This window comes from Lygodium microphyllum, chromosome 12 (assembly GCF_053477565.2).
Source record: "Lygodium microphyllum isolate KBCC chromosome 12, Lygodium_microphyllum_v1.1.10, whole genome shotgun sequence".
NCBI lineage: Eukaryota > Viridiplantae > Streptophyta > Polypodiopsida > Schizaeales > Lygodiaceae > Lygodium > Lygodium microphyllum.
Genome location: NC_141146.1, coordinates 116,883,329 through 116,907,456, shown reverse-complemented (window position 1 = coordinate 116,907,456; position 24,128 = coordinate 116,883,329).

Here is a 24,128-nt window from a genome sequence, read left to right as displayed (position 1 = left end):
CTGCTATAAACATGAATGGACAGCATGCATTCAGTCATTACTGACACACAAGAGCCTTGTACTACACTCAAAAGGCATCTTTGGAGCACAAGAATGTGTCAAAGCATGTATACATTGGATCAAATGTCTTGGAGCTGAGATCTCTTGCTCAGAATACTCAGATCTGAAAATCAATGACAGGCTAAAAACTGTCATATACAGTCAATGACAAGTACTGTGCATTACTGAAGCAATACAGGTCATCTTGGGGGTTCCATCATCTATATGAACTGGCCTATACATGCTGAATGCATGGAGAATTGAAGCAAGCAATGAGCATCATTGAAAACTAAATTTTGAAGCTGAAATAAATGCAGTTACATTGTCCTGGTTAATTACAAACAGTTCATGAGGTTTATGCCATTGGTCAATGAAGACAAGTTGTCTATGCCTACTCAGATGCTCATGTATTGAACTTGCCACTACAAAGTAAATGTATGACATGGTCAAAAGACATTTTGGAGCTGCTTGGAGCTTGGTATGCTGAATTCTGGTTGACTGCAACCTGAAACTATTATGGACTGAACTTAGTCAGTCATACTTATTGGACTGCAGGGAGTCAGACACTTGATAGACAGTCTATTGCATCATGGCTAATGCACATGGAACTGACAATATCACTCAGATAGTTGGAGAGAAGTTGGATAATAAGAACTTTACATTATGGAAATTCAGAATGAAAAGCTTTCTGGTTGGCAGAGGTTATTGGGATTTATGTACAGGAGATGAAGTTGCTCCTGAGTTGCCTGCACACAATCCAACAAATGAACAGAAAAGAGCCTACAGGCTATGGAATGAAAGAGCATGCAAGGTGCTGCATTGGTTTTCCTTATGTATATCTGATGCTATGGTAATTCAAATCACTGGATGTGAGACTCCGAAGGATGCTTGGGACATACTGATGAAAATTTATGGATCCATGACACATGCAAGAAAGATCCAGTTGAAACAGCAGTTCAACAACATGTCTAGGAATGGCAAGAGCATCCAGACGTATACCACGGAGATTAAGACCATAGCTGATCAACTTGCTACTATCGGCTCAAGTGTATCAGAAGATGATATGATTGCTGTTGCTTTGAATGGCTTAGGCAAAGAGTACAAAGCTTTTGACACTTCCATTTCTGTCAGAGAAGAGCCCCCTAGCTGGGAAGAGCTAGTTGCTTTGTTGCTGCATGAGGAAGTCAAACTTGGTTTGAATACAGGTTCTAGTGCATCTCAGAGTAGAGATACTATGTTGTACTCTAGCCAGCGTGGCAGAGGATCTAGAGGTCGTGGTTCGTTTCGAGGTTGTGGTGACACTCGTAATACTTATGGACAGCAGCAGCAGCAGAGTAATTGGCATGGTGCAAATACACAAGGCCAGCGTGGATCTGGTGGGTTTAGAGACAGGGGGAGATCACCCCGAGGTAGAGGTGGTGGTTCTGGTTCATGGCAGTCGTCTGATCAGTCCAACAGGGACAAGGACTGCCATTATTGTGGCCGGTATGGGCATATTGCAAAGGATTGTTACAAGAAGCAAGGAGATATGAAGGCAAAGGGCAGACAGCATGGGCACTATGCATCTTCCAGTGGTGCTCATGATGAGTCAGTTGATAGACTCTTTGCTATGCAGCATGTATCTAAAAATGCATCGAGACATGATAGAGATGACAGGTCGATTATTACGGAGTCGCACTACTACATCCACTGACACGGATATGTCAGTGAGGGGGAGAACAGATAAGGGAAAAGAAAAGGTTTTTGAAGATGTAACAGGTCCACTCACTGCAGGTTATGATTCATCTAGCAGTGACAGCTTAGACAGTGAATTGGGGATTCCGTCTATTATGACGCCAGGTGCTAGACAGAGCCTTTATGTGCCGCCTCATGAGAGGCAAGCTCACAGTGAGCCACAGCTCAGGAGATCAGAGAGGGTCAGATGACCTATTGACAGGTATACTTACACTGACGATGAGCTTGATTTCTAACACTCCCCCTCAAGTGGTAAAGATAAGTTCATTCACTTTAGACAGCTACTTGGAGTGATGCAGATGATTTGAGTTTTATTTTTGAGCTTGAGGGGGAGTGTTAGAAATCAAGCTCACCGTCAGTGTGTCTTCATCTATGACCGACATCTATGACAGCTAGTGTGTACAGTTGTCTACATGTGACTACATTAAATAAGTCAGGTTAGTAGTCAGTCAGTGACCTGACTAGAGTTAGTCAGTCTAGTCTACATTTACACTAGGTCACTTTATCTTGTAGAGTGTGTGTGCTTTTCAGTTTAGTGTGTGGAAATGAAGGAATGAGCTTGAGAGCCTGAAGGCTCATGGATATGGAGTCTTTCCCTTTCTCTCTCTCTACTCTTTGAACAAAGCTACCACTCGAGACTTCCATCCATTAATACGACTCCCACTATGGGTAAGCGTTGAAACGTCAAGAAAATAGTATTAGTACTACTTGTCTACTTTGTCCACATGACAGGGTATGTCCATAGTCAAGCATTTTCACATATCAATGTCTACTAGAGACCTGAGTCGTCCTAGTAGAACCATAGACCTTGAAAATACCCTATTCATGATCTAATTGATTAAGATATTTATCTATTATAGTGAGAAGTGAAAGAAACCATGGGGAGGACTCCAAGCATAATGGATAGATTTGACGACTTAGGAGATACCTCAGTTGATTTCCAAGCTTCAATCAAAAACTTCCAAGAAGCTACAAATTTCAATGTCTCCTTTTTGTCCCAAAATTATATGGAACGGAAACTTTGAGAGTTGCAAAGGCAAGGGATGAATACTCTCAATTGACTACTAGACCTTAACAACGACACTAAATACCAACTCGCAATGACACTAGATTTGAGGGCTTAGGAGATACCTCACTTGATCTCTAGGCTTCAATCAACAACGTCCAAGAAGCTATAGATTTTGATGTTTCCTCTTTGAACCAAGAGGCTATGGAATAGAAACTTTGAGAGTTGCAAAGCCAAGGGATGAATACTCTCAATTGACTACTAGACCTTAACAATGACACTAGATACCAACTCACAGCCATGCAAGCTAAGATGAAAAGTATCCACAAAATGTTGTTGAATGTAGGAGCAATGGGATCCTCATAGGATTCCCTTTTGGATCTCATGCAATTATGCCTATTTGACCACTTAGATATGATGCAAGTAGGAACCCACATTGCACAAACCATTCTAACCAAAATGGGAAACACTCCAAGTGCTAGAAACTAGGTCAATTTTTCCTTAATGGAGAAAGATCTTAATAAGTATTGTACTGGGGATGACCCAGACAATTTATCAAGAAATTTGAGTAGCTTTAGAAGGCTTATAATCTTCTTGGTGATATCAAGCAAGAACAAGCTTTTGGACTTTGCTTAGCAAAGAAGGGACAAACCTAGTTCATTGATCTTGATAATGTTGAGAAGGTTTCCTACATACTGGTCAAGGACTTATTCGTTATACACTTTACAAAATCTAGCTATGGGGATAACCTCATTTTTGGCTCATGAACATTAAGTAGTCAAAGGAGAAGAGCATGAGAGATTACGTCTCTAAATTTTGGAGTATATATAAGTGGATTCCTACCACCAAAGTAATCATAAAAGCCTTCATCAAGGGCATCCAGGATGAAATGATCTACAAGACCTCGGTTGGAAACTCTGAACTTGATCGCTTCAACATCCACAATGTTTTGGATGAGCTATCCATGTGGACAATCTTCACGATGAAAATAGCAAAGATAAAACACTGCATGGATCCTATTAGGATACACTTGCAATACAAAGCTATAAAAAGGCCAAGGAGACCCAAGACTTGATCGGAAATGTTAGGAATCAACAACAAAAACTTCTCAAGATGGCTGGCTCACTCAAAATTTCTAGACCTTACTACCAAATTTGCAATGTGTTCACTATGATGGGGACCACCTACCTTTGGAATGTCCCTAACCACCTCAATCTTACACAAACTATGAATAATTCAACCATGTGGTAGCATATTGCACAGTCCCTCGACCACCTTGATCTTTCATAATTGTGGGCAATTCAGCCATGAGATAGCATATTGCAGAGTCCAATGTAGGATTCCTACTCTTTGCTTACCAATAGTTTAGTTGAGGTCCAAACTAACCATCTCCACTTGTGCCACAACTAGCATTGACAAGTAGCCAGGAACATGCTAAGATAAATATCTTAGGAGTTTCTAAACCTCCTCTGATGATTATTACATAGCCATCAGTGATGTCTTGGTCCATTCCATTGAAGAAAAATAAAAGATAAGGAATATACTAGTCCTTTTATCTATTATGATGATAAAGGACGTCCAACCCTCATGGACAACTATCTTGTACCCATTATAATGCTAGAACAAGGTCAAGAGTGAGACATGCCTATAAATCAAGATCTTATTACATGTTGAAACTATAGGTAGCTCGGTCACATTTCCTCGAGATGTCCTAAAAAGCAAGAGCAATCTATGGTTAGTGATGTTGACTAACTAAGTGCGAAATTGCCCACATGTATCAAGATTTTCCACAATGTAAGGCTAGTAGCAGTGCAAGGTGATAGTGCCATCTCTTCATTTGAGCAAAGGAAATTATCAATGAAAATTTTAGTATTTCCATTCCTATGCAACATCACTTATGCACAAAGTAAAATTGGAGGAGTTAGCATTGCAAGCCCTACAACAATGAATGGATGGTATTTCCATTCCAATGCACCCATCACATGTGTGCAAATTAACATTGGAGTAGTATTGCATGCCCTATGACAATGAACAGATCAATCATTAGTAAAAAGAGTTCCAAGAAAAGAACAAAGAGAGATGAAATCAAGCTTAAGAGTGAAGAACTCACCATACAACCCAAAATAGCTATCACCTCTAGCACAAAGAGTGCTACAACATCACCATAAAATACTAAACAAACCATCACTAAGGACAATGTATATCATGACCTACTTCAACAACTAGTTACAATTGACAAGATCAAAGAATGGATAAAGGGGACTCAAGAAGAATTGCAGATAGGGAAAGTTGATGAGAACTTGAGCCTTCCAAGTCTATCCCACACACATCCACAAGAGAAGGCATGTCAACTAGATGAAATCACAACTAAACACTTACTTGAACCACATCCCATGGAACAATAGATGTTTTTTGGTAAAAGGTACGAACCCTACCAAATCTCACCATATTTCACATCCCAGCTTTAGTGCATCCCCAACCTTAAGTGCTTTAGGGGTTAATATGTTCTGGGAAGGAGCTAAGTAATATGCTATTATTTCCATGGAAACCCTTGGAAGCATTATTTGTTGTGAAATCATAGACACCATATTTAATCAAGATGTACTCTAAGCCTAAGAAAATCCACCAATTGAACTAGTATAATTTAATTTTCCTATCACCAATGGATTTAAAAGTTAATTGATGGGCATTCTAAGACATTGGTCACTCAAGATTACTAGAGTGCAGTTCAATGTTAATTTCATTGTTAGATGTAGACTATGACCTATTGATCAACCAACTATGGATACACAATGCATGTCTCATTGAGAACTTGGACAATGGTCTAATCTTCCTAGGAATAGGATGCATGCATTTCGCATTGAATGGAATCCTGAAAACCTCACCAATTGACTTGAATACTCTCTTGATACTCTTACGTGAAGATTCTCATCGTGACCCTCCAACTTCGTGACCATTATCCCAATGCATTCCCTCTTTTGAGGATAAGCAAGATTGGATGCACATTCTCACCACCTTGGAAATTCCATTCACAAAAGAGTCACGCCTATGAATTCTTGAGTCAAAAAGATGTATGAGATACTTCAACTCTTATGATAGATCCCTGGGAAGAAACAAACTTAGTGCCACTCTTTATGATGGCCCCTAACTCAAGAGAAGAAATCTTCTAGGGCTATCCTACCCCAATAGATAGACTTCCATTATGCAAGATCCTCAACTAGTGGTGGTAGCCATGTTTCCATAATCGAGAGGATACTAATTGAACCATCTTTGACAAATTGTTGAAGAGTCCCACTTGTTGAAGAGTCCTATTTGATTTCCATAATAGCCTCTTTACCTCATCAATGAGGGAGCAAGGCCTATTAGTTAACGTTCCGGGAATGCACTCATACTCACTTATCCGTCCCCTTTGACTCACTGTCTAGACCTACAGCCAGGTTGCTCACTCTCTCTACGTGGGTCAAGTCCTAAAGAAACCAAGTGCTATGCATCCAGGAGCTTCTAATTGATACCATTTAACGATGCTTGATGCAAATGTGTATATGATTAAGTGCTCAAACAATTGGAAAACAACCTTGTGCATTGGGCAAATCCATTCTTTCCATGTTTCCATACACTAACGCGTAATTGTTGCGATGAGAGAAGACACCGAGCCTTACACTCGTGTTGTACTTCCCTCCATTCAACTTAACATCATCCTATATGAATAATGTAGCAAAAACATTAGATTTTATAAAATATTTCAATGCTCAAACTCCCCTCATCCCCTACCGTTTAGGGTTTTGCTTGCGGTGATAGGTAAAAGGATCATTTCATGTGTATTTCGCACAAAATAAGCAGTAAATACTTACAAAAACATATAAATGGGAATAACCTGAGGCAGACCCTCGTGCTTTATCATCATTATACACTCACACACACATCCATAATTTTCCATAATTTTCATTGTCCATTCCCTTTTTTTTTCTCCTTTTAAAAAGTATTTTTTTATTTTTTCTTATTTTTCCTTATTTTTTATCCGATTTTAAGCCCAAAAACCCCATTTTTACTCTAAAAACCATGCTTTTCGGGTTTTTTCCATTTATTTTCCACACTTTAAGTGTATATTTTTTTATTTTTTTATTATGAAAGACTAAAACCAGCAGCAAACAACATGTGCATCAATTTTCAGCCCATATGAACATTGCTAACCTCATCAAATGGAAAAAAAGAGCCATTTTCTTTGTAAAAATGTCATTACCGTGTATTTTTTATTCTTTCGAGTTTTGAAACTTGTTGCGGGTCTGCAAACTAGGGCTCATTTGAAGCTCAGCCCGCCTCCACACTACCATCTTCAGCCCACCTTCAATTTGGAAGCAATCCGGTACCATGCCAGACGAGCATTCACCAATCGCACTTCATTCTTCTTCACATAGAGGAACAGCCCCTTGCAGGAGAGAGAGGGAGGAGAGAGAAAGACTAAAATCAGAATTTCATTCCCTTCATCATATTACACGTGGTTACCATCAAAATCTTGCTCTCTTTGCATGGATCAAGGATCTTCCCTTCTCTCTCTACATGATTGAGTATCCAAGAGGCACATTACATCCCCAAAAAATGGGGCGTCAATCAAAAAACGCCCCTCCCTACATCACGACATGTTTTTACATGTTTTCTTCATTTAGAGTTTCATTTCATTTCATTTATAAAATGTCTACTTCAAAAAAAACCACTTTCACACTACTATGGAAGGGTTTTCAGCATGTTTGTTGGTGCAAACGGACTCCGATTTGTGATCTGATTGGATGGCTAGCTTCGTGACGTCGACATCTATAAACTTGGGCCCTATCATGCACTCTTTGGCTCCTAAATCCAATAGCTGCTTTACAACGCCAACCCTTGCAGGGATTAAATGGGGGGTCAAACGACCTCCGATCGACAAACCGAGACTTGTGTTCGATTCCTGACGTCAAAATGCATCTGAAAAAATCTAGCTTGGCCATCTGCCACCGTTCGTTTTTTCATGAAAATTGGCTCTTTATCGCCTCTCAGACACTTTTCAGCTCCAAAATCGAGCTCCATCGCTTCAAGAATGGGTCCAAATCGAGTCCTAAACCCAACTCTCATTGGCGACCATGGGATAGGGCGACTCAACCCGTCGAATTCCACGAACTAATCTGCACATAAACATAACCATAAAGAGCATCAATCTGATACAAAAAATACACAACAAAACACATCATAACTCTCACCCTACCCCCTGCCAAAACCAAGGCATGAAATCCACGAGGAGTAGGCCTAGCATATCTGATAGAAAACCTAAAGCTAGTCACTAACCAATTGCTCCAACACAATCAAGCTAAAAAGAACCAACAAATAGGTCATCCTCAGTGGTGATCTGAAATACCTACCGAACTAAGGACAACTCAACTAGGAGCTCCTACTAGGTGAGGATTCCTATAGCCAGATTAAGAAATATTTTCTTTTAGCACATTGGGTCTTTAGCCTCTTATTTTCCATACTTGGGTGTGTAAAAAGGAGGGAGCTGAGCGTAGTGACCCAAGGAGAGCAAGGTATCGGCCTTAGGTTCTGTCTCAGTACCCAAGAATCTACCAAGTCTATGCAAGGCGACACTTAATCCTTTTCTAAAGATTTTATTTTTGCTCCAACCTTCTTTTATTCTTTGTTTTTCCGCTAGAAGCCACCCCTAGGAAGACAAGGCATCTACCCTGGGTTTTGTCTCGTCTCCCCAGGCACCTACCAAGTCTTCGCAAGCTGATGAACAATAGCGCAAGGATTTTTCCTTCTTTCCATTTATATTTTAATAGGGGTTAGAACCCCTTTTTACACACCTCTGTATATTTTTATCTTTCAGACATTCATGGTTTTTTTTTCTTTTGGTTATTTTTAGCAGGCTTCTCTAACTACCTTACAACTAACAGGAACTCCTAGAATGGCCACCTAGCAGGTCAGCAGAACAAGCTTACTAGAATTCCCATCTAAAACAGGTCTTACAATGCCTGACAATGCCTTGCAGGAGGCAATGACTACTCAGATCTCCGCCAAACTTATAGAGCCTAATCCTGGCACTTCATGCCTCGATTGCATGTCCTCACGAAAGAAAAGAAACTAACCCTTACACACACATATATCATTTATTGCTTTAAGGGAAAAGACTCGAAAAGGGGACGAAACCACCTGGAAATGCCACAATAAGCTTCTTCACAGCAAAGGCTCCCTCCAGCGACTTCATCAACCTATATGATGCAATTACTACAACAAAAACCATTAACCATACCCGCACCAAACAAACGAATGGCCCTCTTGGCCTAAAGAAATAGCACATTGCACTGCAAACTGGCTGGCCCTCGTGGCCTAAGAAGGATAGTTCATTCTAATCCATGCAATATATGATCTCCTTGACATATACAGCACATTCTATCAAACTAATCAGGATACCAAGGATAGCATAAAATAGGAGGACTAGCCTCATGCTACTCATGCGAGTCAGCTAAAAGCTTGATCTATGCTCTTTGTAGATCCACTAGCCCAAGCCTTTCTACTGATATCTCAATAATAATGGCCATCTCTTCTTGGGTACTATGAGCTGAATGAATGACAGCATTAGGTTGATATATCTCATCCTATTGGTCGTCATTCAAACGGATCGCTTGTCCCAACTTTCCAGTAACTCCTCCTACAGGGAGAATCATGGATTTATGATCATTCAACTCATCTCTAATTGGACCATTACATATGTCAATGATACGATCCAAACTAGACAGAGCTTCAAGCCTAGACCCATCACATAGATGCATCTCAGGGTGGTGGTCCCTATTGTCAGATGTCGCATTATGGCCTTTAGTCCCATCCTCTTGGAAATCCATCAAAGCATGTCCACATGCAATTCCTGGCCCTTCATCTGACACACCAATAGTATTTTTAGGGGTTTTGGACCTCCAAATCCATCTCATATTCCTTTTCATATTCTTAGACTGCCTCATCTACCCACATTGGTCCAATGGACTCACTGTGGATTTATCACCATTACCAGATGGCCTCACAGCCTTATGGCTTCTATTTAGTACAGGTGGACCTTTGGCATGCTGCATCTTCTCTACACGAGATGTCTTTACTTGCCTTTGTCCACTCTGCAACAACTGCTTAGCCATAGGAACCATGCTTTTACTAAAAGGAATAGCATCTACTCGAAAGTATGATTCATCTATAAATTGGAAAGGTCTCTCAAGAGCCTTACTAGGAGCACAACTAGAACCACTCATAAAACGCTCATCTAAGCTTGTAGACCTAATGGTTCTATCAATTCCATCGTCACAACTACCTCTCATGGAATTGTTGCAAGCCTTGATGGGACTTACTAGGCTTGGAATCTTTTTATCCCCAGGGGGCATATTATCCCTACTATTGCCATTTTCTGCTTGGAGATTTTGGCTACCAAGGTTCCTCTCATAGGCTGCCTTGGTATCAACAAGTGAGTTGTCTCCTTGTAGAAATGGTTGGAAGCTAGGATGCACTTTTACTAAGTGGGAAAAACTCCAAAAATTTTCCCAACATCTCTGAATATGTCCCTCATAATCAATGGCATGCATCTTTGCTTCCCTTAACGACTTAGGATTCCACAGTCCCACTTGGATTTGGATGTTAATCTCTAAGCCACTCAACAAGAGCTCACATAGCACATCACCTGGCAATGCAGTGGCTCTTCTTGGCCAAAGCCTAAGAATATCATCAAAGGCTTTAGCATATTCTTTAACAGAAGGATAGGAATCTTGCCTAATCTACATCAACTGCCCTAAAACTTGGGTCATAGGCACCTTCTTCTCATATTCATCTAAAAATCGATCACTCAACTCCTCAAAGGATTTAATAGACCCCCTTGGGAGGCTCCAGTACCATTTTCTAGCCTCTCCCTTTAGGGTACTTGAGAATATGAGCATTCGATGAATATCATTGAACCCACTTGCAAGGTAAGTTAGGCCGTACTCTCGTAAATGCACCATTAGGTTCTCATTAACCAGCCCATGAAACACTGGGAGATCCCTATAAGGAGGAGGGAATTTAGTCATTTCCTTCGAGATCAGCACTGGGCCATTAAAATCCTCGTAATCATGGCCTAACCCTAGTGTCTTAGGGTCTCCAACCTCTTCCATTTCCACCTTTACTAGTGTAGGGAGGTTAATATTATCCTTAATGTCCCTTTTTGCCAACTCATAAAGTGGTCTAGGGAGACCTATAGCTCTTAGCATGTCATTCCGATCCTTTCTTAGAGGATCTTCCATATCTTGCCCCTTCCTAGGCAGTTCCATGATGGCTTTATCTAGGAGCTTCTGCCCCTCGTCAAAAGCAAACTTATCCTTAGCACTTAGGACCTAGGGACCGTGTCTTTTAAGCAACGGTTTTCCCTTTACATCTAGGCTTCTAACATCCTTGTGATACTTAAAAATTTGGCACGATGCCCCACCACATGGGATGTTTCAGCCATAATTGCACTCCATTGTGTGTCGAGTTTTCCCCATGGCACTACGGCTTTAGCATAATCACTTGTTGATGCCATGACCTCCATAGCTTCCAACAGACTTATTCCATGCCCTCTAGGCTAATGGATGGTTATATCTGATTTCTCTTGGGTAGAGACCACACCAAGGCAAACCTCGGCCCATGCCATTGCATTAGAGGATGGGGTAACCACTAACTAGTTACTCTTCTCATCACCTAAATTATCTTCTATAGAAGACTCATGCTCTACATAACTAACTAAGTCCATCAGTAAGTTTTGTATAGGAAAAGCCAAGGTTTTCTATCCTTGAACAAACCCCATTTTATGGTTAGCTTAGCATACTCCTAATGGAAATTATAAACTTAGGTCCCTTTACAACCTAGATTCAGAGGTTGCCACTTATAGGCAACTTCCGAAAAATGCACCATTGATGGGACCTAAAATGGACTGGCACTGACTAAGGCACTAACCGGACCTCATGCCCTCAACAAACAACCCCACCACACCACATGGACTCGTGGACCATGAGCGTCTGTCGAGGGATACACTATCCTAAACACTAATCATTGCATGTTTATAGTCTGTAATCCAACGGATGTTCCCTTCACCGTCTTCTCAAAGGGAGATTATACATATATCAGCAATAAATACCACATATCACAAACACAAGGGCACTCCATCGGCTCATTGCCGTGGCCCTACTAGAGCTCTCCTACATCTTGGGGATTGGCCCCTCGATGCGCTACTTCCACATATAGACACATTCGAAACAAACTCCCCTCTTAGTGCCAATATATTTAACGTTCTAGGAATGCACTTATCCTCACTTACCCGTCCCTTTTGACCCACCGTTTTGACCCATCGTCTAGACCTACAGCCGGGTTGCTCACTCTCTCTACGTGGGTCAAGTCCTAAAGAAACTAAGTGCTATGCATCTAGGAGCTTGTAATTGATACCATTTAACGATTCTTGATGCAAATGTATATCTTCAAAATTGTATCCTTCCCACGGCATAACTGCTCAAATAATTGGAAAGCAGCCTCGTGCATTGTGCAAATCCATTCTCTCCATGTTTCCATACACTAACGCATAATTGCTACGATGAGAGAAGACACCGAGTCTTACACTCGTGCTGTACTTCCCTTTATTCAACTTAACATCATCCTATATGAATAATGCAACAAATACATTAGATTTTATAACATATTTCAATGCTCAAACTCCCCTCATCCCCTACCGTTTAGGGTTTTGCTTGCGGTGATAGGTAAAAGGGTAATTTCATGTGTATTTCGTACGAAATAAGCAATAAATACTCACAAAAACATATAAATGGGGATAACCTAAGGCAAACCCTCACCTTTATCCTCATTATACACTCATAGACACATCCATAATTTTCCATAATTTTCATCGTCCATTCCCTATTCTTTCCTCTTTTAAAAAGTATTTTTCTCTATTTTTTCTTATCTTTTATTAATAAAAATAAAAGAAAATTAGCATTATTTCAGAGCTGTGGCTCTTGAGTCCTTAAACAACAACCATGTAGATTTTATTGGTGTTTTGTTTCATGCTTTTTCAATTTTAAGCCCAAATATCCCATTTTTACTCTAAAAACCATGCTTTTTTACTTTTTTCCATTTATTTTTCACACTTTAAGTGTATATTTTTTTATTTTTTTATTATAAAAAACTAAAACTAGTAGCAAACAACATGTCCATCAATTTTTAGTCCATATGAACATTGCTAACCTCATCAAATGGAAAAAAAGAGTCATTTTCTTTATAAAAATATCATTACTGTGTATTTTTTATTATTTCAAGTTTTGAAACTTATTGCGGGTCTGCAAACTAGGGCCCATTTGATGCTCACCCCACCTCTACACTGCCATCTTCAGCCCACCTTCAATTTGGAAGCAATCCGGTACCATGCCGAACAAGCATTCACCAATCGAGCTTCATTCTTCTTTACACACACGAACAGCCCCTTGTAGGAGAGAGAGGGAGGAGAGAGAAAGACTAAAAATAAGAATTTCACTCCCTTCATCATATTGCATGTGGTTACCATCAAAATCTTGCCCTCTCTGCATGGATCAAGGATCTTCCCTTCTTTCTCTACATGATTGAGTATCCAAGAGGCACATACATCCCCAAAAATGGGGTGTCAATCAAAAAATGCCCCTCCCTATATCACGACATGTTTTTGCATGTTTTCTTCATTTAGAGTTTCATTTCATTTCATTTATAAAATGTCCACTTAAAAAAAATCACTTTCACACTACTATGGAAGGATTTTCAGCTTGTTTGGGGGTGCAAACAGACTCCGATTCGCGATCCAATTGGACGCCTGGCTTCGTGACATCGAAATCTATTAACTTAGGCTCTATCATGCACTCTTTGGCTCCCGGATCTAGTAGCTTCTTTACAACACCAACCCTTGCGAGGATTAAATGGGGGGTCAAAGGACCTCCGATCAACGAACCGAGACTTGTGTTGGATTCCTGACGTCGAAATGCATCTAGGAAAACTCTAGCTCAGCCATCCACCACCGTTTGATTTTTCATGAAAATTGGCTCTTTATTGCCTCTCATACACTTTTCGGCCCCAAAACCAGGCTCCATCACTTCAAGATCGGGTCCAAATCGAGTCCTAATCCCAGCTCTCATAAAGAGTACACTTTTGCAAAGTCCCCTTATAGCAAGCATAGACTAGATGTAATAACTATTTTCCAATATCATTTAAAGGGAAATAAAAATATTGATCTTATTGGATAGATGGTTCCTTGTATTCCTAATAATCCTAGCACTAGGCTAAATTCACCTTTCAATTCCACTTCTTTGTTGCTCGTTTTTGTGGAGAATGGTGAAAATGATCTACTAGGTTATTGCCAATGCTTAGATGGAAATTTTCATATGCATCAATATTATATAGCACTCATCAATCTTTTTTACAATCCCAAGATTCTTTAAATGTGTTACAAAACGCCCTTAAAGATTAAAAAAAATCAAAGTGTAGAAGCTTGAAAAAGAATTGAAACAATATTAAGACAAGAAATAAGACATGGCAATGGACATTGCAAAGAAATTCAACCTTGGAGGAGGAGAATGTTTCATTAAAATCACTTCTTGAGCAAATAAAGAAGGATAAGAAAATTGCAAAAGCAAAGTTGCAAATATGCAAGCAAACTCCCATGGGTTATAAGGAAAAAAAATGTCAATTACCTCCAATGCTATCACTATCCTTGAATAATCGAGCATGGAAAAGACATGTACATTAAGGTTTGTCATTTTCTATTGAAAGATAATCTAAATCTACTTTACTCCCTAAAAATATCTATTTTTTCTCCAAAAATTTTTGATGATGCTAGAACCTAAGGTGAGGGTCAGCAAATGGAACTTCTAAAGGCAGTCTTAAAATGTAAGCATTTGATTAGATTTTTAAGAGACCCTCAATATTGAGCTCTCTAGCTTACTGCTTTAAATGAGGTTCTTACAAGTGCTCTTAATAGTTTATCTGTTGTCAAAGAGTTTTATGTTCATGATATAAATTGTAGAGTTCTTATGTTTGCAAAAGAACTTCATTAGGATTCATATGAGAAACTTTCATACACAATTCAGTCATTATTTCCCAACATCTAACTTAGATATCACTTAATCTCATAATTTCTTTTGTAATTGTCATGCAATTTTCAGTTGTACCATGTAAATTGACAAAAATTAAGTCTATGGGAACCCACAACTTGATCAACAGGAGGTGATTGACAGTCTGCAGGTTAAGTTACATTGTTTCAAGAGGAATATTTGCCTGGAAATCAAGAAAAGTGCCAAAACTCCACTAGGTTTGTATGGGACCTGGAATAATGAACTTATGTGACTTATAAGTGACCTAAATGGTCAAACTTTTGTGTGGGAGCTAAAGAAAGAGCAGCCCGCATTTTTCGGTGCAATTTTCGGGCCTGCATACCTATGGCAGATGGAGGGTGAGCTGAAGGCTATGGTGCATACTCCAAAGCATGCAAACTCAGAGCAAACTGAAGCTAAAGAGGAGATACAAACAAAGAAGGTAAGAGTCATTCTTGCCCATCCATTTGATATGACAAAAATGAGTGGTATGACATTCCATAAAAGGGGAAAACTGAGAGAAAGTATTCAGCCTGCTCTTATGTACGTCTTCTTCCATTCTCTTACCATATTCATGGTCCAATGAAGCCCGTCTTGAGCCCAAGTACTTGAGTGACTTTGGGCAAGCAAAGGGGAGTATTTTGGAGGTGTATGGGCTATTTTGGACTGATAAAACCAGTCATAAACAGGGAAGCCTACTGTTCTTGTCCATTTTGAAGAGAAATCAAGTGATCTATGCGGTTGTAAGTGAAGGAATTGACCTCTTAACATCAGGACTTCATTTACGAATTATTAGAGAGGCTTATTCTTGAGATTATGTGCATTTTTGGAGCTTGTTTATGGGTTGGAAATTACTATTTTAAAATAGGGCTGAAGTAAATTTTATGCTTTGACAATGCATTTCATGAGGTTTTGATCTATATCTTGGATGTAGTAGAGTCCACCGCCAAAATACTTGTATCTTGGAGTTGTTGTCCATTAGTATTCATGAAATGGAAACCGTTTGAGCTTGCATTTGAAGTATGCATTTGGATTAAATATGAGATAATCTCTAAATGTATTGGTTTGTTATCCGCATATGCATTTGATGTAATCAAGTCAAAGTCTTTAATTCCATTCATGTATGCTAAGTAAAAGAAAAAGCTTGAGGTCTTCTTCTTCAACTGAATCATCTCTAAAACCCAAGTCTTATCAAACCCCAATCTTTTCTCCCTCTCCACTGCTCTTCTGCTCTAAACCCCGATGGAAGACCTTCAACCCCCAACATTATGACACCGTGGAAAAAGTTCAAATAGCATGTGATACATTCGAGGTTAGTCAATAAGGCTATCAAGCCATATATGGTATGAACTGCATTGGCTCGTAGAAAAGTAAAGCACATGATTTTTCCTCATCCATTTTGTCTAAGAGCTGTAAGATGAGCACAAAATATATCCATTGTTGATTCAATAGAAGTTTATATTTTTATCACTCACAAAATGGAAGTGGAGGGAACTAAAGATGGAAAGATTTGTTATGACTATGATAGCTTTAATAATATTTTTGTTGACTTTCTTAAGTTGCAATGTGCCATGGCTCATTTCTACAAGGAGCAATGCTCGAAAGGTATTGACTTATCCTAATCTAACATTATGGATTCAATATAGTACTCTTGTTTCTCCTAAGTTCATACCAACTATGATTGCTACATTTTGTTTGAACCTTGCAAATTGTTATCAAGCTTGAAGAATGCCAAATCATAAAGGGATGCAAGTTGAAGAGGATGGGCCTTACATTGATGAATTATGCCATGGCCTATGCAAAAGATAGCATGCTTGTCCAAATCTTTAGAGTGTAGTCAGAAATCGACATCATCTCCTTCAACAACCATGTCTTCTTCATCCTCATACTTGGCTCTTGGTAATATATTTGCAACTAGATTATATTTACCTGCAATATGGCAAAACTCTGGGTTCAAGGACTTGATGTAAGCAATCCATCACAATATAGCAATATCTTGAGTTGAGCAACTAGTGATCATCCCAAGCAAAGGAAGACAATATGTCTCAACAACCATTGATGCACCAATAAAGTATTCTTTATTAGACTTCAATGCAATGAACACTCCCCCATAATTCCCTCTTAACCTGTGGGTAAATTTGTTGTCGAGGACTTAAGGCTTTGGCTCCAAAAAAAACTGCACAACATATATGTTTCCCTCTTCATCATCTTGTCTAATAGTCCACCCAATTCCTATTGGACTAGTATCCACTGTAACAATGATAGCCCTCCACACTCATAATTTACTTCCCTTAGTATTGGTGGAAATAATAACAAATGTTTCAACCTCCTCATTACTTTTGCATGTGATTCATGCCAATGAAACTTTTGACATTTCCTCAATAATTAATAGAGTGCATCTACTACATGTGCAAAATGTGGAATCCAAATAAGATAGAAAACACATGCACCCAATAAACACCTCGCCTCAGTTATGGAATTACAAGTCTCCATCTTTTGAATGGCTTCAACCTTTACTAGAGAAGGTCTTCAAGCATAAGGCTCACATATAGGTCCCACAATCAAAACTTCCTTGACTCCAAAAATTTACTTTGGCCCAAAAAGAAAAAGATTTATCTCTTCTAACTTGGATAATATCTTCTCACAATCAAATATATGATCTGTAATAAACATGTGACACCCTCTCAAATCCAATATCTCATCCTTAACCCCTTATTTGCACCCTTGTATAGGCACATCATCAAGAAAAGGTATAGTAACATGTGGTATGAAGTCACAAAGGACTTTATTCATCCCATTCATCATATGTGCAACTGAGTTGGTTGCTCTCTGAGGTAAGGTACACATTCTTACTAAATCCAAAGGTGTCCTCATGGTTGTTAAATCCCTACTATCCACATCTAATTGAAATTGATGATATCCAAAGTAGAGATGTCCCATAGAATAAATCACCCTTCCTGCAAAATTTTTTGCAAAGTTGTCCATAATTGGACCTGTACCAGCATTCCTAATAGTCACTTTGTTCATCAGTTGCATACCTTGTATAAACCTCAAAGCTCCATTCTATTTTGGCACGGTGAAACACCTGTTTGAATATGCAGTATAAGAGGACTACAAAATACCCATCTTGACCTTTCCATTCAACAAATCAATCAACTTTTGTAAGTGAGCCTTAAGAACAAGAATAGATGTTAAGTTTCAAGGCACATGAGGCATAATAAAAATAACCATTGGAGCAACAACACTAGGATACACATACTCAATTTCTTGCGGTTGAAAAGAAAATGCCTTACCATGTTTTGATAGCATCTCATGGAAACACTTTTTATCCTCTAGTGTAAGAAGTCCCTTGCATATAATCTTCAATTCCTTTAAAGGCTCTAATATAAATGTATGCCCAATTCTTTGTGGATCTCATAGGTTTGGTTGTTGAGAGGCTTGATGTACTTGGTCTCCACATGCACTTCTAGTCTTTAAGTTGCTTTGGAACACATGTCTTCTTTGAAGTCTTCAATCACTTTGTACATGTTCATTGAACATACTTTGACAACTTCATTACCTTCATCTAGATTTAAATCAACTATGACTGCAAGCTCTCCAATGGTATCAACAAAAGAAACTTCTTCAAAAACTCTTGAAATCCCTTCATCATCTTCAATCACACCACTTGTCTTCATGCTCTTTTGAACATTGCCAACATGTTGCCATTCCTTTCTTTGCAATTCTTGAAAATTTCTAGAACATATAGAACCTTTTTTTTAAAGCCCTATGAACCCTGTAGAAAAAGCTTTCTTACCTTCTAAATTAGGCAATAACATTTTTCTTTGTGTACCATCGTAGTCTCTTTTTACAATGGTACATGTAGAAAACCCATCATATCTCATTGCTCTTTAAACTCCTTATTAATCTTTGGTAAACGATGCTCATGAAGGCTTTCTTGATTCCATTCCTCTCATGATCCACACATACAATCAATATTTGAACAACATGCTACCCATTATGACTTCTTATTCTAGCATAAGTAGAACCATCATCCATCACCTTAGTCTCCATATGGATTGAAATAATATATGGTTGTCCAAGGATCAAAGGGTAAGAACACATATTCTATACAAATAAATGATGCTCATCTCGAACATCTCCGATAGTCACTTTCACATTAGGACTAGCACCATACAAATCCCTTGATGAGTTGTTCATAGCCCAAATTCTCCACCCATGATCCGTATCAATTGGCCACCTTCCTTTGGGGGAGTAGAGATTCTTTGACATAATATTAATTTTTGAACCATGATCTATGAGTGCAACACATGGCTCATCAAGATCACCAACCTTAACTAGAGTTTCTATCGTAGCCCTAGCCAAATGATTCCTTAAATAATGGCTTCTATGACTTTTAATTCCTCATTATGCTCAAATCGAACTTTCTTTATCTATCTTAAAAACTATATTTACAATCCACCATGCTTCTTCTATCTTCATCTTCATGTGCATGTGCCTTGTATACCTCCTGTATACCTTGCATCCCTTGGAACTTTAAGATCTCTCCATCTCCTTTTGAGTGAGGATTGGTAGAATCTCCCAAAACTTGTCACTTCCTCTTGATGATATCAATGATCTCCTCATGAAACTCATGTTTAGCAATTTCAAGTACCTCTCCCAAAGTAAAGTCCACCTTGCTATTGAGAATTCTTTCTTCCAATACTTTCTTCACATTTATAGCGAATTCAATGTCAAATTGCAATTTTTAAGCTAGATTTTTAGATTTACTTTGCTTGGCTCATGCTTTTTCTCCCTTGGTGCATCGTCCATAGGTCCTTCGAGTGGAGGAACATCATGTGGAGTTGCATCATGAGGTAACTTCATCTCCTTTTTTCCATGTCCCCTTGTTGCTCTCCTTGATGTACCTTCATTGATTTCTTCTTGTTTCTGCCTTTCTACAATTTTTTATTTTTTTTTTTGCTCCTAGCAATGTGTGCATACATGTTGGAACCTAAAATGGGCTCAACATTGGCTCTAAGGCACTAGTCGAGCCTCTACTACTCACCTAAAATGTAATATTTCCACGCAATAAAAGTTAGTTGGTTAGTTTGAAAGTTGCTTACTCAATTAATAAGTTAGTAAGATTACTAACTAAAGACTAACTAAGGTAAAAACTAACTAACGTTAATAGCTAATAATTTATATTTAATTAAAAATATATTTTTTTAACCGAGAGTCATAAATTTGATATTTTTCTCGGATTGACAAGGACCGTAGCCACCCTTCACGGAAGTTACAATGTGAAGGAGACTTATGAGCCATATTAATCACTAGTATTAATGCGTATAGTTTGGATGGTCCAAAAATATTAGATTTTGGGTAAAACTAGCATATTCTAGATATTTTAGAAATTATCCTAAAAAGAAATGGAGATTTCTAGAACTGGATGTCATTTAAAAGAAAAGACAAGTGATGTTTTAGTTAGTTTTGGAGATTTTATAAAAAGAAAAAAGATAAAGAGAGTGATTGGCAAAATCACGCACACTGCGATCGCAATCTACAGGCAGTAGACAGCACTTTGAACAAGGAGAGAAAGGAGTGATCTGAAAGCTTTCCAATCAAGTGTCTTAGAGTTTTACCCCCCCTTTTGGAGCCAATGGAACCATCAGAGTTATGAGTTAAGCATCAAATCACAAAGTTTTCCAAGAGTCCCTCCACCAAGAACTCTTGTTCTGAGCCTCATCCCCTCTTCTCTAATTCATTATAAATATGAGGCATGGCGAGGCACAAGGGAGCATAAGGAGACCCCAAGAGGCTACAAGAGAGAGGTAGAGAGAAGGATACCCCTCCAAGGGATTGTGAGAGAGAGCTTGAGAGAGAGAGGGGGAGAGGGAGAGGGAGAGGGAGAGAGAGAGAGAGAAGAGTTACCCCAAGAGGCTGCAAAGGGAGAGAGTTAGATCAATTCCCTCTATCTCAATCCTCGACTTAGACATCTTTTCTTACACTCTCCCATCTCAAATCTATTCCGCCTTCTTAATCTCTTGAGTCTAGTTGCAGACAATGGCTTCCAAGCGAAGAATGTCACGTGTAGATAGCAATCCTACAACCAGTAACAAAGCTTCAAGCGCAGGCATCACTGTCAATCCAACTGTGGTTCCGATTGTAAATAATGTATTTCTAAATTGATAGATGCTTGCTTTGAATCTTGCATGAGATATGTTAGGCTCCATACTATGATGTACAAAAATAGGTCATGGGAAGGGATAGGCCTCTTCTCACATATTCAAAAGATGGAGTTTGCAAAATGCATGTATCAAGGGAAGTTAATTGCACTTAGTTGTGTAGGGCTTATTCATTGATAGAGCAATCAGTCACGGGTTATGAATATCATAATCATAAGAATAATGACATTAAGAATTTTTCATACAAGTATTAAGTAAATTTTGCATAGAATTGCTCTTCGATCTCAAGGGGGAGAGCAAATATGCGATGGAATTATTATTGCGTCTATTCTTGTATTGTTTGGGAAAAACACAATTAGTTTTGTTGGTTGATTGAACAACATCCTAAATGTTTTTTTTCAATCAACTAATTGTTGCATTTGTGATTTGGATAAATATTCCAAGTGATTGTGTTTGATGGTAAAAGCATGGCAAGGGTCAATAATGACAAGTAGCCAAAGTGAGATTAGTTCATCCTTGCATTACATCATTATTTAGAGTAGAGTCACCCTCAGAGTTGTGACCACTAGGGGGAAACAACCTCTTCCAATGAGAATGGCAAGTATAACTCCACATCAAAGGTGAGCTCTAATAGTGACCCCAAAACCACCTGGGACCAAATGCACCAAGGGGGAACTTCTAATCCACCTAAGGCACAAGAGGCTAAAAGAGGAGAGAAAGAAACAGTCAAAGTCTTCAGAGGAGGGGGAGACCACCAACCAAAGTCAAGGAAGTCAACTTGGCAAGGGAAGGGGACAAGCCTTGACCCATGTACATAGTGGACAACCTAATTGAGGTGGAGGAGAATGATCTCATAGATCTCTTAAGGAAGTTCTCCAGTATGTTTGCATAGTCCTTAGACAAGCTGAAGGGAATAGATCGGAGTATCATGACTCATAATATTCCCATGACCCTTGAAGCAGTACCAATTAAGCAACGACCATACCCAATGAATCCTTAGTATACACATGCAGTCTAGGAAGAGATACTCAAAAAATGGTTGGAAGTTTTATCAATGACCTATGCATCCACATCAGTTGGGAAGAGCACCTGGACAAGCTGTGAATAGTTTTTAACGGTGTCAGCAATATGGTCTCTCATTGAATCCCTTAAAGTGCAAGTTTTGGGTGAAGCATGGTTGTATTTTAGGGTACGTTGTGTTGAGGAATGGGATAGCAATAAACTCCTCAAAAACCAAGGTTATTATAGACCTTCCTCCTTTGACCAACTTAAGGGATTTCAATGCTTCTTAGGCCACACAGCGTACTACCAATGGTTTGTGCTGAACTATGTATTGATTGTAAGACCTTTGTACAAGTTATTGATAGTATTTGAGTGAACCGAAGAATGTTAATATGCACATGAAAGGCTTAAACATGCTCTAACTTTAGCTCATATCTTAAGAGCCCCAAATTGGTCCATTACCTTCCATGTGCACATTAATGCATCAAAGTTTGCTGTGGGGACAGTGTTGTGCCAATCTAATGAGCAACCTAGAATATCTAGTGAGCTTTGCTAGTAGATAACTCACTGATGCAAAAATGGAATACTCCACAATAGAGAGGGAAGGGTTAGCCATGGTGTTTTCCATAAAGAAATTTAGACACTATCTTCTAGTGACACCCTTTACCTTCTTTGTGGATCATTAAGCATTCCTTTATCTTGTGAACAAACTCTGCACAATAGGATGCATTGCTCGATGGTTACTTTTGCTTTTGGAATTTGACTTCTATGTGGTTGTACGCAAAGACAAACATCATTATATGGTAGATTACATGTCACACATATCCACAAGCGAAGTTGGTGGACATGGCATCAATGATGACCTACTATATGCACATCTTTTTAGTATGTCTAGCAAACGAGATTTTCTTAGAGTAGACCCCACACCATACTAGCCAAATGACATAGTCCACATCCTAGAGAACAAATTGTCGAAATGACCCATAGAAAAAGCTCAGTTAAGGAGACCCATCTTGATTTTAGGTCAATTGTATCGATTAGGATAAGATGGACTCTTAAGTTGATATATCTATGAACATAAAATGTATGATGTGCTCAAGGAAGCACATGGCGGGATTGTTGGAGGACATTCAATTGTAGTGGCCAATGCGATTTTGCGATGCAACTAAGTTTCTAAAGCATTGTGATGAGTACCAATGAACCAAGGTCCCTATTTGTAAGGACAAAATGGAGCTGACCCCGGTGATCATGCACCAGTCATTCAAGAAATAGGGAATCAACTGCATTGGTCCAATCAGCCCTGCGACCCAGTACTCTCAAGCCAAGTACATCATTGTTGCCATAGACTATCTCACTAATTGGGCAAAAGCTTGAGCAACTTGTAAAAATGTTTTTGGGACCATGATCAAGTTCCTTTGCAGTTTGATTGCCCCATAGAGTTGGTTAGGGACCAAGGCACACACTTCATCATTGGAACACCATATTGGGGACTATGAGAATTTTCCATAAGGTTGGGACACGTAGTCAGATCTTTGGATTTGTCATAACTCAAATAGTATAACTCCAAATCGAGCACTCTATAGCTCAATAGATTCCATTTTTCAAGCGCTTTCCAATGATAGGTCACATCATATGGTTTTGAGAAACTTATGGGCATGCTATCCAGGTGCCACCTTTTTAGTATTTAAAAATAAAAATTAGGAGATTTTCAAAATCACTAATATAGTAATTTGACAATAAATCGATCGCTCACTTGCTATCCACCTTCTTAATAATCCATTGAAAGTCCTCACCATATTATCCTCAAGCCAACGATCAAGTCGAGTCCACAAACAAGATCCTAGTAAATGTCCTAACAAAAGTAGTCTCTCTGTTTCAGACAGTAGTGACTGGGGCAATAAGCTCATCGTAGCTTTGTGGGCATATAGGATAGCCTACAAAATAGCCATAGGACAAACTCCATTTAGGTTTACCTACGGAATCAAAACTATTCTTCTAGTAGAGTTCTTTGTTCCAAGCTTGAGAATATTAGCCCAAGAGAGATGGGAGGGCCAAGAAGCATGGACAAAT